The following is a 12,552-nucleotide window of genomic DNA, read 5'->3' as shown; positions in this document are numbered from 1 at the left end:
TTTAATTTTTGATAGTTAGATTAATATGTGTCTTGGCGTGTTTCTCCTTGGATTTATCCTGTATGGGACTCTGTGCTTCCAGGACTTGATTAACTATTTCCTTTCCCATATTAGGGAAGTTTTCAATTATAATCTCTTCAAATATTTTCTCAGTCCCTTTCTTTTTCTCTTCTTCTTCTGGGACCCCTATAATTCGAATGTTGGTGTGTTTAATGTTGTCCCAGAGGTCTCTGAGACTGTCCTCAATTCTTTTCATTCTTTTTTCTTTATTCTGCTCTGCAGTAGTTATTTCCACTATTTTATCTTCCAGGTCACTTATCCGTTCTTCTGCCTCAGTTATTCTGCTATAGATCCCTTCTAGAGAAATTTTAATTTCATTTATTGTGTTGTTCATCACTGTTTGTTTGCTCTTTAGTTCTTCTAGGTCCTTGTTAAATGTTTCTTGTATTTTCTCCATTCTATTTCCAAGATTTTGGATCATCTTTACTATCATCATTCTGAATTCTTTTTCAGGTAGACTGCCTATTTCCTCTTCATTTGTTAGGTTTGGTGGTTTTTTGCCTTGCTCCTTCATCTGCTGTGTGTTTCTCTGTCTTCTCATTTTGCTTAACTTACTGTGTTTGGGGTCTCTTTTTCGCAGGCTGCAGGTTTGTAGTTTCCATTGTTTTTGGTGTCTGTCCCCAGTGGCTAAGGTTGTTTCAGTGGGTTGTGTAGGCTTCCTGGTGGATGAGGCTGGATCTTGTCTTTCTGGTGGGCAGGTCCACGTCTGGTGGTGTGTTTTGGAGTGTCTGTGGCCTTATTATGATTTTAGGCAGCCTCTCTGCTAATGGGTGGGACTGTGTTCCTGTCTTGCTAGTTCTTTGGCATAGGGTGTCCAGCACTGTAGCTTGCTGGTCGGTGAGTGGAGCTGGGTTTTGGCATTGAGATGGAGATCTCTGGGAGATTTTTGCCATTTGATATTACGTGGAGCTGGGAGGTCTCTTGTGGACCAGTGTCCTGAACTTGGCTCTCCCACCTCAGTGATAGCCCTCACACCTGGCTGGAGCACCAAGAACCTGTCCTCCACGTGGCTCAGAATAAAAGGGAGAAAAAAAAGAAAGAAGAAAATAAAACAAAGTAAAATAAAATAAAATAAAGTTATTAAAATAAAAAATATTAAGAAAATAAAATTTTTTAAGTAAAAAAAAAAAAAAAAGGACAGACAGAACCCTAGGACAAATGGTAAAAGCAAAGCAATACAGACAAAATCACACACAGAAGCATACACACTCACAAAAAGAGAAAAAGGGAAAAAAATATATATATCGTTGCTCCCAAAGTCCACCTCCTCAATTTGGGATGATTTGTTGTCTATTCAGGTATTCCACAGATGCAGGTACATCAAGTTGATGGTGGAGATTTAATCTGCTGCTCCTGAGGCTGCTGGGAGAGATTTCCCCTTCTCTTCTTTGTTCGCACAGCTCCCGGGGTTCAGCTTTGGATTTGGCCCCGCCTCTGTGTGTAGGTCGCCTGAGGGCGTCTGTTCCCGCCCAGACAGGACGGGGTTAAAGGAGCAGCTGCTTCGGGGGCTCTGGCTCACTCAGGCCGGGGGGAGGGAGGGGTACAGAGGAGGCGGGGCGAGCCTGCGGCGTCAGAGGCGTCGTGACGTTGCAGCAGCCCGAGGCGCGCCGTGCGTTCTCCCGGGAAAGTTGTCCCCGGATCACGGGACCCTGGCGGTGGCAGGCTGCACAGGCTCCCGGGAGGGGCGGTGTGGAGAGTGACCTGTGCTCGCTCACAGGCTTCCTGGTGGCGGCAGCAGCAGCCCTAGCGTCTCCTGCCCGTCTCTGGGGTCCGCGCTGTAGCCGCGGCTCGCGCCCGTCTCTGGAGCTTCTTTAAGCGGCGCTCTTAATCCCCTCTCCTCGCGCACCAGGAAACAAAGAGGCAAGAAAAAGTCTCTTTCCCCTTCGGCAGCTGTAGACTTTTCCCGGACTCCCTCCCGGCTAGCTGTGGCGCACTAGCCCCTTCAGGCTGTGTTCACGCCGCCAACCCCAGTCCTCTCCCTGCGACCGAAGCCCGAGCCTCAGCTCCCAGCCCCGCTCGCCCCGGCGGCTGAGCAGACAAGCCTCTCGGGCTGGTGAGTGCCACTCAGCACTGATCCTCTGTGCGGGAATCTCTCCACTTTGCCCTCCGCACCCCTGTGGCTGCGCTTTCCTCCGTGGCTCCGAAGCTTCCCCCACAGCCACCCGCAGTCTCCGCCCGCGAAGGGGCTTCCTAGTGTGTGGAAACCTTTCCTCCTTCACGGCTCCCTCCCACTGGTGCAGGTCCCGTCCCTATTCTTTTGTCTCTGTTTTTTCTTTTTTCTTTTGCCCTACCCAAGTACGTGGGGAGTTTCTTGCCTTTTGGGAAGTCTGAGGTCTTCTGCCAGCATTCAGTAGGTGTTCTGTGGGAGTTGTTCCACATGTAGATGTATTTCTGATGTATTTGTGGGGAGGAAGGTGATCTCCGCGTCTTAGTTTTCCACCATCTTGAAGCTCCTCCGTCGCACCATGGATTTCTCACCAGAAACCATGGGAGCCTTCTAGTAGTGGCAGGATATTTTTTAAATGTCAAAAGAAAAGAACCATTAGCCCAGAATTCTATATCCAGTGAAAATATCCTTCAGAAATGAAGATAAATGAAGATATTCTCAAATGCAGGAAACCTAAGAAAGCTTCTTATCAAGAGACTTGCTCTGAAAGAATTGCTAAAGGATTTTTTTTTTAACAGAAAGGCAATGATACCAGATGGAAACTTGGGATATGAAATAGGAAGAGTAACAGAAATGGTAAATATCTGCCTAAATATAATATTAATAGGTAGTCTGACACTTGGGGAAAAAAGTAATCTGATCTGATGCAGTGTATGTAGATCTGATTCAGCGTGTGTAGATCTGATTCAGCATATGTAGATCTGATTCAGTGTATGTAACATAACTACAACATAAAGACGGGGAGGGTAAAGGAAACTATTAGGAGTAAAGTTTCCACATTCCACTTGAAATAGCAAAATATTCTAAGTAGGCCCTGAAAAGATGTTTTTCTATTATAATCCTTAATTACTAAAAACTACACAAAGAAATATAGTAAATAAAAACACAGTGGATATTTATTTTTTTAATTGAGGTATAGTTGATTTACAATGTTGTGTTAATTACTGCTGTACAGCAAAGTGACTCAGTTATACATATATATACATTCCTTTTTTTAATATTCTTTTCCATTATGGTTTATCATAGGATATTGTATATAATTGCCTGTGCTACACAGTAGGACCTTGTTGTTTATCCATCATATATGTAAAAGCTTACATCTGCTAACTCCAGCCATCCCTCTCCCAACACCTTCCCCCTTGGCAACCACCACTCTGTTCTCTGTGTCTAGGAGTTTGTTTCTGTTTCACAGATAGGTTCATTTGTGTCATATTTTAGATTTCCCATATAAGTGGTATCATATGGTATTTGTCTGACTTACTTCACTTAGTATGATAATCTCTAATTGCATCCATGTTGCTGCAAATGGCATTATTTCATTCTTTTTTTATGGCTGAGTAGTATTCCATTGTATATATGTACCACATCTTATTTAACCATTCATCTGTCAATGGACATTTAGGTTGTTTCCATGTCTCGGCTATTGTGAATAGTGCTGCTATGAACATAGGGGTGCATGTATCATTTTGAATTATAGTTTTGTCTGGATATATGCCCACGAGTGGGATTGCTGGATCATATGGTAGTTCTATTTTTAGTTTTCTGAGGAACCTCCATACTGTTTTCCACAGTGGCTGCACCAACTTATATTCCCACCAACAGTGTAGGAGGGTTCCCTTTACTCCACACCTTCTCCAGTATTTGTTATTTGTAGACTTTTTGATGATGGCCATTCTGACTGGTATGAGGTGGTCCCTTGTAGCTTTGATTTGCATTTCTCTAATAATTAGTGATGTTGAGCATCTTTCATGTGCCTATTGGCCACCTGTATTTCTTCTTTGGAGAAATGTCTATTTAGGTCTTCTGCCTATTTTTTGATTGGGTTGTTTGTTTTTTTGTTGTTGAGTTGTATGAGCTGTTTGTATATTTTGGAAATTAAGCCCTTGTCAGTTGCATCATTTGCAAATATTTTCTCCCATTCCGTAGGTTGTCTTTTCATCTTGTTTATGGTTCCTTTGCTGTGCAAAAACTTGTAAGTTTGATTAGGTTCCATTTGTTTTTGTTTTTATTTCTATTGCCTTGGGAGACTGACCTAAGAAAACATTAGTATGATTTATGTCAGAGAATGTTTTGCCTATGATCTCTTCTAGGAGTTTTATGGTGTCATGTCTTATGTTTAAGTCTTTAAGTCATTTTGAGTTTATTTTTGTGTATGGTATGAGGGTTTGTTCTAACTTCATTGATTTAAACGTGGCTGTCCAACTTTCCCAGCACTACTTGCTGAAGAGAATGTTTTTTCCCATTGTATATTCTTGCCTCCTTTGTCAAAGATTAATTGACCGTAGCTGCATGGGTTAGATAAATTAAAATGGAATAAACCCAAAAGAAGGCAGGAAAGGAGAAACAGGAACAACAAAAAAACAAATGAACAAACAAAAAGTGAAAAAACAGAAAACAGATGGTAAGATGGTATACCTAAATCCAAACATATAAATAATTACATTAAATGCAATGGCCTAAACATGCCAACTAAAAGACAGATCTTCAGAATGGATTTTTTTAAATGACATGACATTCCCTTTATATATGATGATATAGATAGGTTAAAAGTAAAACTATGGAAAATGATATACCACATAAATTAATTAAAAGAAAGCCAGAGTGGCTGTAAAATACTATAAAATAAAGTGTACTTCATAGCAAAGAAAATTGCCAGGAATAAAGAGTGATATTACATAATGATAAAGAGTCAGTATACTAAGAACACATAACAATTCTATATGTGTATACACCTAACAACAGGGCTTCGAAGTACATAAAGCACAACCTAAAGAACTGTGACAAGAATTTAATATGCCTTTCTCAGTAATAGAACTAGTAGATAGAAATTCAGTAAGGATATAGAAGAATTTAAAAATACTATCAACCAAAAAGATATGCTTGACATTTGTAGAAAACTCCACCCAACAGTAGCAGAATACACATTATTTTCAAGTACACGTTGAACGTTCAATAAGATAAATCAAATCCTGCTTCACAAAACAAATGTAAAAAAGTCTAATGAACTGAAATTAAATTAGAAACAGAAATATAGTGGGGGGGGGGGGAAGATAGCACTTTTTTCACAGTACATTTCTAAGTAATCCAAGGGTCAAAGAGGAAGTCTCAAGGAATATTAGAAACTATTTTGAACTGAACGAGGGTAAAGTTATAACATAGCAAAATCTGTGGGTTGCCTCTAAAGCAGTGCTTAGAGGGAAAGCTATAGCATTAAATGTTCATAATAGAAAAGAGAAAAGGTCTTAAGTCAAGAACTTAAGCTTCCACTGTAAGAAACTAGAAATGAAAGAGCAAAGTAAGCTCAAAACAAGAAGAAGAATGGAAATTATAGATATAAGAGCAGAAATCAATAAGAGTAAAAACAAAAATAATAGAGAAAAATCAGTGAAACCAAAAGATGATTTTTAAAAAATCAGTAAAATTGGTAAGCCTATTGCAAGAATGACAAAAAAAGAAGACATAAATTACCAACAGCAGGAATTTTATAAAGGAGATGTCACTGCACCACCCTTTAGACATTAAAAGGACCATAAGGGAATTCTTTGAACAACGGGACCTATATAAGTACAACAACTTAGATGGGAGGAACCAATTACTCAAAAACTATAAACCACCAAAACTCATACAAGAAGAAATAGAAAGTCTAGAATCCTATAACTAATAAGGAAATTGAATTTGTAGTTTAAAATCTTGTGAAAAAGAAATCTCCATACCCAGATGGTTCCACTGATGAATTCTGTCAATCATTAAAAGAAGAAATATCACCAATTTTACACAGTCTCCTCCAGAGGAGGAAATACTTCCCAACTTATTTTGTGAGACCAGCATTACCCAGAAAAAGACAGTACAAGAAAAGAAAACTATGGACCAATATTCTTCATGAACATAGATGCAGAAATCCTCAACCAAACATTAGCAAATCATATCCATCCATCTGTCTGTCTATATCTATCTATCTGCCTATCAAATACATCATGACCAAGCAGAGTTTTATCCAGGGGAAATAAGGCTATTCAATATTTGAAAACCAATCAGTGTATCAGTGTAACCCACCAAGTTTGAAAGCTGTGGAAGAAAAACCAAACCACATGATTATATTAAATGATGCAGAAAAGGAATTTGACAAAATTTGACTTCTATTCATGATATAAACTCTCAGCAAACTAGGAGTAGGAGGGAATTTCCTCCTATTTATGCATTTACATAAAAGGCATAAGGGCATTTACATAAAACCTATGGCTAATATACTTAATGGCAAAAGACTGAATGTTTTCCCCCTAAAATGGTAAACAAGGTAAAAGTGTCTGCTCTCATGACTTTTATTCAACATCCTGCTGCTAGTTCTAGCCAGAGTAATGAGACAGTAAAAGAAATCAAAGGCATATTGATTGGGAAAAAAAGAAACAACACTTTCCTTATTCACAGATGACATGATTGTGTATATAGAACATCCTGAGAGACTTACCAAAAAAAAAAAAAGCTCCTATAACTAATAAGTGAATTTAGCAAGGTTACAGGATACAAAGTTAAAACACACAAATCAATCATCTTTCTATAGGTTAGCTATGAAAACTATTAGAAACTGATATTAAAAACATAATTTATAATCAATCCCCAAAAATGAAATACTTAGGTATAAATCTAATAAAACATGTATGAAATATGTATGTAAAAACTGCAAAATGCTCATAACAGAAATTAATGAAGACCTCAGTAAATGGAAAGACATTGTATTTATGTATTGGAAGACTCAACAGAGTAAAGATATCAATTTTCCCCAAATTGGTCCATAGATTTAAAAGAATTCCAATCAAAATCCAAGCAGAACTCTTTGTAGATAAAGACAAGTTACTTGTAAAATGTAATGGAAAGGCATAGGCACCAGAATGGTCAAATTAAAAAAGAATGAAATAATGCCATTTGCAGCAACATGGATGGACCTAGAGATGATCATACCAAGTGAAGTAAGTCAGACAGAGAGAGACAATATAATATCACTTATATGTGGAAACTGGAAAAAAATGATACAAATGAACTTATTTACAAAATAGAAACAGACTCACAGACTTAGAAAACAAATTTATGGTTACCAAAGGGGAAAGGTGGAGGGGAGGGATAAATTGGGAGATTGGGATTAACATATACACACTCCTATATATAAAATAGATAATCAACATGGACCTATTATATAGCATAGGGAACCCTACTCATTACTCTGCAGTATCCTATATGGGAAAAGAATCTGAAAGAGAACAGATATATGTATATGTATAACTGAATCACTTTGCTGTACACCTGAAACTAACACAACATTGGAAATCAACCATACTCCAATAAAAAATAATTTTTTTTAAATTTAATGGAAAGGCATAGGCACTAGAATGATCAAAATAATTTTGAAAAAGAAGAATAAAGTTGGAGGAATCACATTATTAATTTTAAGACTTACTATAAAACTACAGTAATTGCACAGTATGGTACTGGTGGAGGGAAAGCTCCACGTATCCCTGGAACAAACAGAAAATAGATAATCCAGAAACTGAATCACATAAAGTTGACCGATTGATTTTTTACAAAGGTGCAAAGGTAATTCAGTGTAGAAATGTCATTTCAAAAAAGTGGAGTTGGAACAACTGGACAACCATATGCAAACAAATTTTCACCTAAACCTTACATGTTATAAAAATAACTCAAAATGGATCATAAGTCTAAAGGTAAAATGTGTAAAACTCTTAGAAGAAAACACAGGAGAAAATCTTCGTGGCCTGAGGTTAGGCCAAGGGTTCTTAGATCTGACACCAAAGCACAATCCATAAAAAGCAAAAAATGGTTAACTTGGGCTTCATCAAAATTTAAAACTTTTACTCTGTGAAAGACACTTATTAAGAGAATGAAAAGGCAAGCTGGAAAAATAACAAATCACATGTCTGACAAAGGATTGTATCAGAATATATAACGAACTCTCAAACCTCAAACAGTAAGGAAACAAACAGCCCCATTTTAAAATGCCAAAGGGCATGAACGGATGCTTCACCAAAGAGGATATACAGATGGCATAAAAGTACATGAAAAGATGTTCAACATCACTAGCGATTAGAAAAATGCAAATGAAAGCCCAATGAGATAGCACTGCACATCTCTTAGATGAGCTAAAATAAAAAGTACTGACAATACTAACTCCCCTTGAGGATGTGGAACATCTGGATCACTCCTACATTGCTAGCAAGAGATAAAATGGTACCGCCACCCTGGAAAACAGTCTGGCAGTTTCTTAGAAAGTTAAACATACACTTTCCACGTGATCCAGCCATCCTACTCCCAGGTTACTTACTTCAGAGAGCTGACAACTTATGTTCACACAAAAACCTGTACACAAATGTTTACGGCATCTCTACTTATGAACGAAAATGGGAAACAACCCAAATCTCCTTCAGCAGGTGAATGGATAAGCCAGCTGTGTTAACATCCATGCAATAGAAAACTACTCGGCAATGAGAAGGGGAAGGTGTTGGTAGGTGCAGCAACTTGGACGAACCTCAAAGGCATCGTGCTGGGTTGAAGCCAGCTCAAAAGGTTTCATGCTGTCTGATTCTGTTTATATGACATTCTCAAAAAGAGAACACAATGATGGAGAACAGAACCGGGGCTTCCAGGGGTTACAGATGTGGAGAGAATGAGGGAGTTTTAGAGGGAGTTGTAGAAGGAGGTGGGAGAGTGCAGTGCCTCATAGCATGGGCACCTGAGTTGGCCTTCTCCACCACTTCCTAGTCCTGTGACGTCGGGAGTTATACAGCCTCTCAGTGCCTCAGCCTCACCTGTGAAATGGGAATGATAACAGTACCTACCTTCAAGGGTCATTGTGAGGATTAAAGGAATGAATACATGTAGGGCACTTAAAATAGTGCTGTTACATAGTAAGTGCCCAGCAAGTGTTATCTATGTCACCAGTGTCCCATGGGAGACATCAGAAAAGGTAACGTGGGGCTCTTTGAGCCCTGCATTCAAAGTCAAAGGCTGAGGCTTATATCAATGTATGTTTAAAACACACACACACACCCCTTCCCTTCCTCCTAGACCTCCTCTCTCTTTTTTTCTCTCTCTTAAACTCAATAAAAAGAAGACAAACAACCCAATTGAAAAATGGGCAGAAGATTTGAAAAGACACTTCACAAAAGAAGATATACGAAAGAGAGTTAAGCATGTGAAAAGATGCTGACATCACTCATCATGAGAAAAATGCCAATTAAAACCACAATGAGATAACGCTACAGTGGCTAAAGTGAAGAAAGACTGACAATGCCAAGTGTTTGCAAGGATGTGGAGCAACAGGAACTCTCATACGTTGCAGGTGGAAATGCAGAAACAGGACAGCCATTTTGTATAACTGTACGGTACTATCCTACAATGTTAAACATACTCTTATGATATGACCCAGCAATTTCGTACCTTTGTATTTACCCATGTGTCTACACAAAGACAAGGAAATGAATACTCAGAGCAGCGTTATTCTTTTTTTTTTTTTAATTTTTTATACAAATTTTAAAGGTTACTTTCCATTTACAATTATTCCACAATATTGGCTATATTCTCTGTGTTGTATAATAAGAGCAGCATTATTCTTAATACCCCCAAAGTAGAAACAATCCAATTGAATACTAGTCAGCCGGCAAAAGGAATGAAGTATTAATATATGCAACAGCATGGCTGAATCGCCAAAACTTTATGCTAAATAAAAGTCAAAGACGCTGTGCTATCTGATTCCATTTATATGAAATCCTCGAAAAGACAAAACTACAGTGACAGCAGACCAGTGGTTTCCCAGGGCTGTGGTCCAGGGGAGATCAACAGCAAACAAAGATGCAGGAGAAAACCTTTTAGGATGGAGGAGCTATTTTACAGCTCAATTTTGGTGGTGGTTCCACAGTTACCAAGATTCATCAAACTACACACATAAAATGGATGAGTTTCACTGAACATAAATAATGCCTTAAAGGAAAAAACAAACCCAAAGGCTGATTGTTTAAGTGTCTTTCAACCTGTTTTCCCAGTGCCTTAGGCATGGTGGTCTCAGGGCCTGCCGAGCAGACCTCCTTATCAGAAATAAGGTCATTTAAGGCTTTTTATTTTCCTTCTTGGCTCAGAGCTGTGGATTCAGCTGACACTGACCAATTTCCAGTGGGCACCATCGTGTGTCCCAGGCGGAGGCGACAGAAGCAAGCTTGTGTTCCTGTCACTAATGATACAAGCCTTCATCATTGTCTCTGCCAGGCTGTGTTCATTGCCGTTATACCCACTGAAGAAGAGAACAGAGTCATAATGAGCTGGGTGTTATCTGCTCACCAATAATTTATAATGGGCAAACTAGGACAGGAACAGAGCTTTTTCTGACTAAGGAGGTTGCATGTCACTCTTCAAATCTAGGCCAAAAAATTATTTATAATGCATAGACAGTCACTCAGAAAGTTAAAAGGTTCCTTTCTTCTCTCCCATGTGTTTGAACAGTATGCTTTTTACCTCGGACTAGCACAAAGGCACCTCGGCATCTTACTGCTACACCTGCAGTCAGACTGTGGGAGAGATTGGGAGAGAGTGTACTTGAGGATGGTGACTGGCCTAGGAATGAGGCCTTTGTAGAAACGCCTTGAGGATTTCAGGTCCTCCCAAAAATCCAAGGAGAGAGAGGAAGGAGGGAAAAGTCAGGAAAAGGAAGAGACCCTTAGGTAAGGGTAGCTACCACGTGCTTGAGGTGAGCTTTGAAGAATTACCTCAGATGTTATCAGGAAACCCCCCAAACTGAGACGAAATCAGCAAAAGATGACTTGTAAACGGGTGGGTTGAAACCAAGACAGGTCGTGTGCAATTAGGCAGTGACAAGCGGAATTGTTGTGGCCATCACAGCATCGAGGGAAAGGGTGTTTGGGGTGTGTGCCTCTGTTTCTAAGGGCTGTTTGGGGAAGGTGAATCTCTGGTGATACTGACACCTGTGGATATTGGTACCCACCCTAGGGGAGGTGAATCCCTCTGAGGGGAACCTGCTGCGTTGTCACAAGCCACCAGCATCCTGTCCTGACCACGCGTTGGCCAGTGGCCTCCTGGTGGGTGATTTGCTGCTCCAGGCACCTTGACCCCAGGCCCCAGGGGGCCTGGACCAGCAAGTTCAATGGACCCTGCAGCTGTGGCCCTTGTTCTCTCTCGGTGAGCTGACTTTCTGGAACGAATCCATCTGGGGTGAATTTGGGCGGGGTGGGTCAGCTTTGAGCAAGCTGGCTGTGGAGGAGCGCCTGGCCTGTGGTGTGTCTAAGGATCAAGGCCTCTGGGGTGCCACAGCTTCTCAGACTTCTTCAGGCTATGGGGGGCGGGGCGGTCCCTTGTCTAGCAGAGCAGCCCCTGCAGCCGCGATTTCCTATCCGAGTTCCTGGGATCCTAGGCTTCCTCAGTGCCTCAGTGGCTCAGGGCAGATCCCCTCTCCTCAAACTGAGCAGCTCCACTTTGATCTCTTCTGTAGGCGTGCAGTGTAGTATGTCATTTTTTTAAAAAAATAAACTCTATTTTTAGAGCAGTGTTAAGTTCCCAGCAAAATTGAATGGAAGGTACAGAGATTTTCCATATGCTCTCTGTTGCTATATATGCACAGCCTCCCCGATTACAAACACCCCACCAGCAAGACTGGTCCATTTGCTGCAACTGATGAAGCTACATTGACACAACATTGTCCCCCAAAGACCATAGTCTACTTTAGGGTTCACTCTTGGGGTTGTACATTCTCTGGGTTTGGCCAAATATATGACACGCATCTGCCATTATAGTATCATATAGAGTAGTTTCACAGCCCTAAATATCCTCCGTGTCCACCTGTTCATTCCCCCACCACCTCAGCCCCTGGCAGCCACTGATCTTTTTACTGTCGCCATAGTTTTGTCTTTTGCAGAACGTCATAGAGTTGGAGTCCTTGAGTGTGGAGTCTTTGCAGATTAGCTCTTTCACTTAGTAACATGCACTGAAGTTTCCACCATGTCATTTTTAAAAGGGTTCAGCCACATTTAGCAGCTTGACAGTCACGTGCAGTCCCTGTCACATTGGCTCTGGACCATGCGTGGCTTGTAGATGGTTTTGTGTGGAGTGAGCCTGGACTCCCCAGCAGGATGATGAGCTCTGGGGCAGTGGGCAGGACGTGTGCCCTGGGTGGCACTGGCTCTCTACTGGACACTCAGGATGCCTGGCTATCCCTCGTGACTTGGCATCAGGGGCTAGGCGCTCTGGGTTGGAGGGGACCTGGTGTGGGCCTGAGGACAGACTGTCAGAGCAAACCCCTCGGGGCTGTTTAT

The 12,552-nt window shown here is 40.6% G+C and overlaps 1 protein-coding gene across 11 annotated transcripts in view; it reads left to right on the top strand.

The window, feature by feature from the left end:
• NPAS2 (neuronal PAS domain protein 2) overlaps window positions 1-12,552 on the top strand; it is a 191,373-nt gene that overhangs the window by 105,194 nt on the left and 73,627 nt on the right. The window lies entirely within an intron of this gene.

Source organism: Balaenoptera musculus, chromosome 13, assembly GCF_009873245.2.
Source record: "Balaenoptera musculus isolate JJ_BM4_2016_0621 chromosome 13, mBalMus1.pri.v3, whole genome shotgun sequence".
Taxonomy (NCBI): Eukaryota; Metazoa; Chordata; class Mammalia; order Artiodactyla; family Balaenopteridae; genus Balaenoptera; species Balaenoptera musculus.
This window is presented reverse-complemented; position numbering and strand designations above follow the sequence as displayed.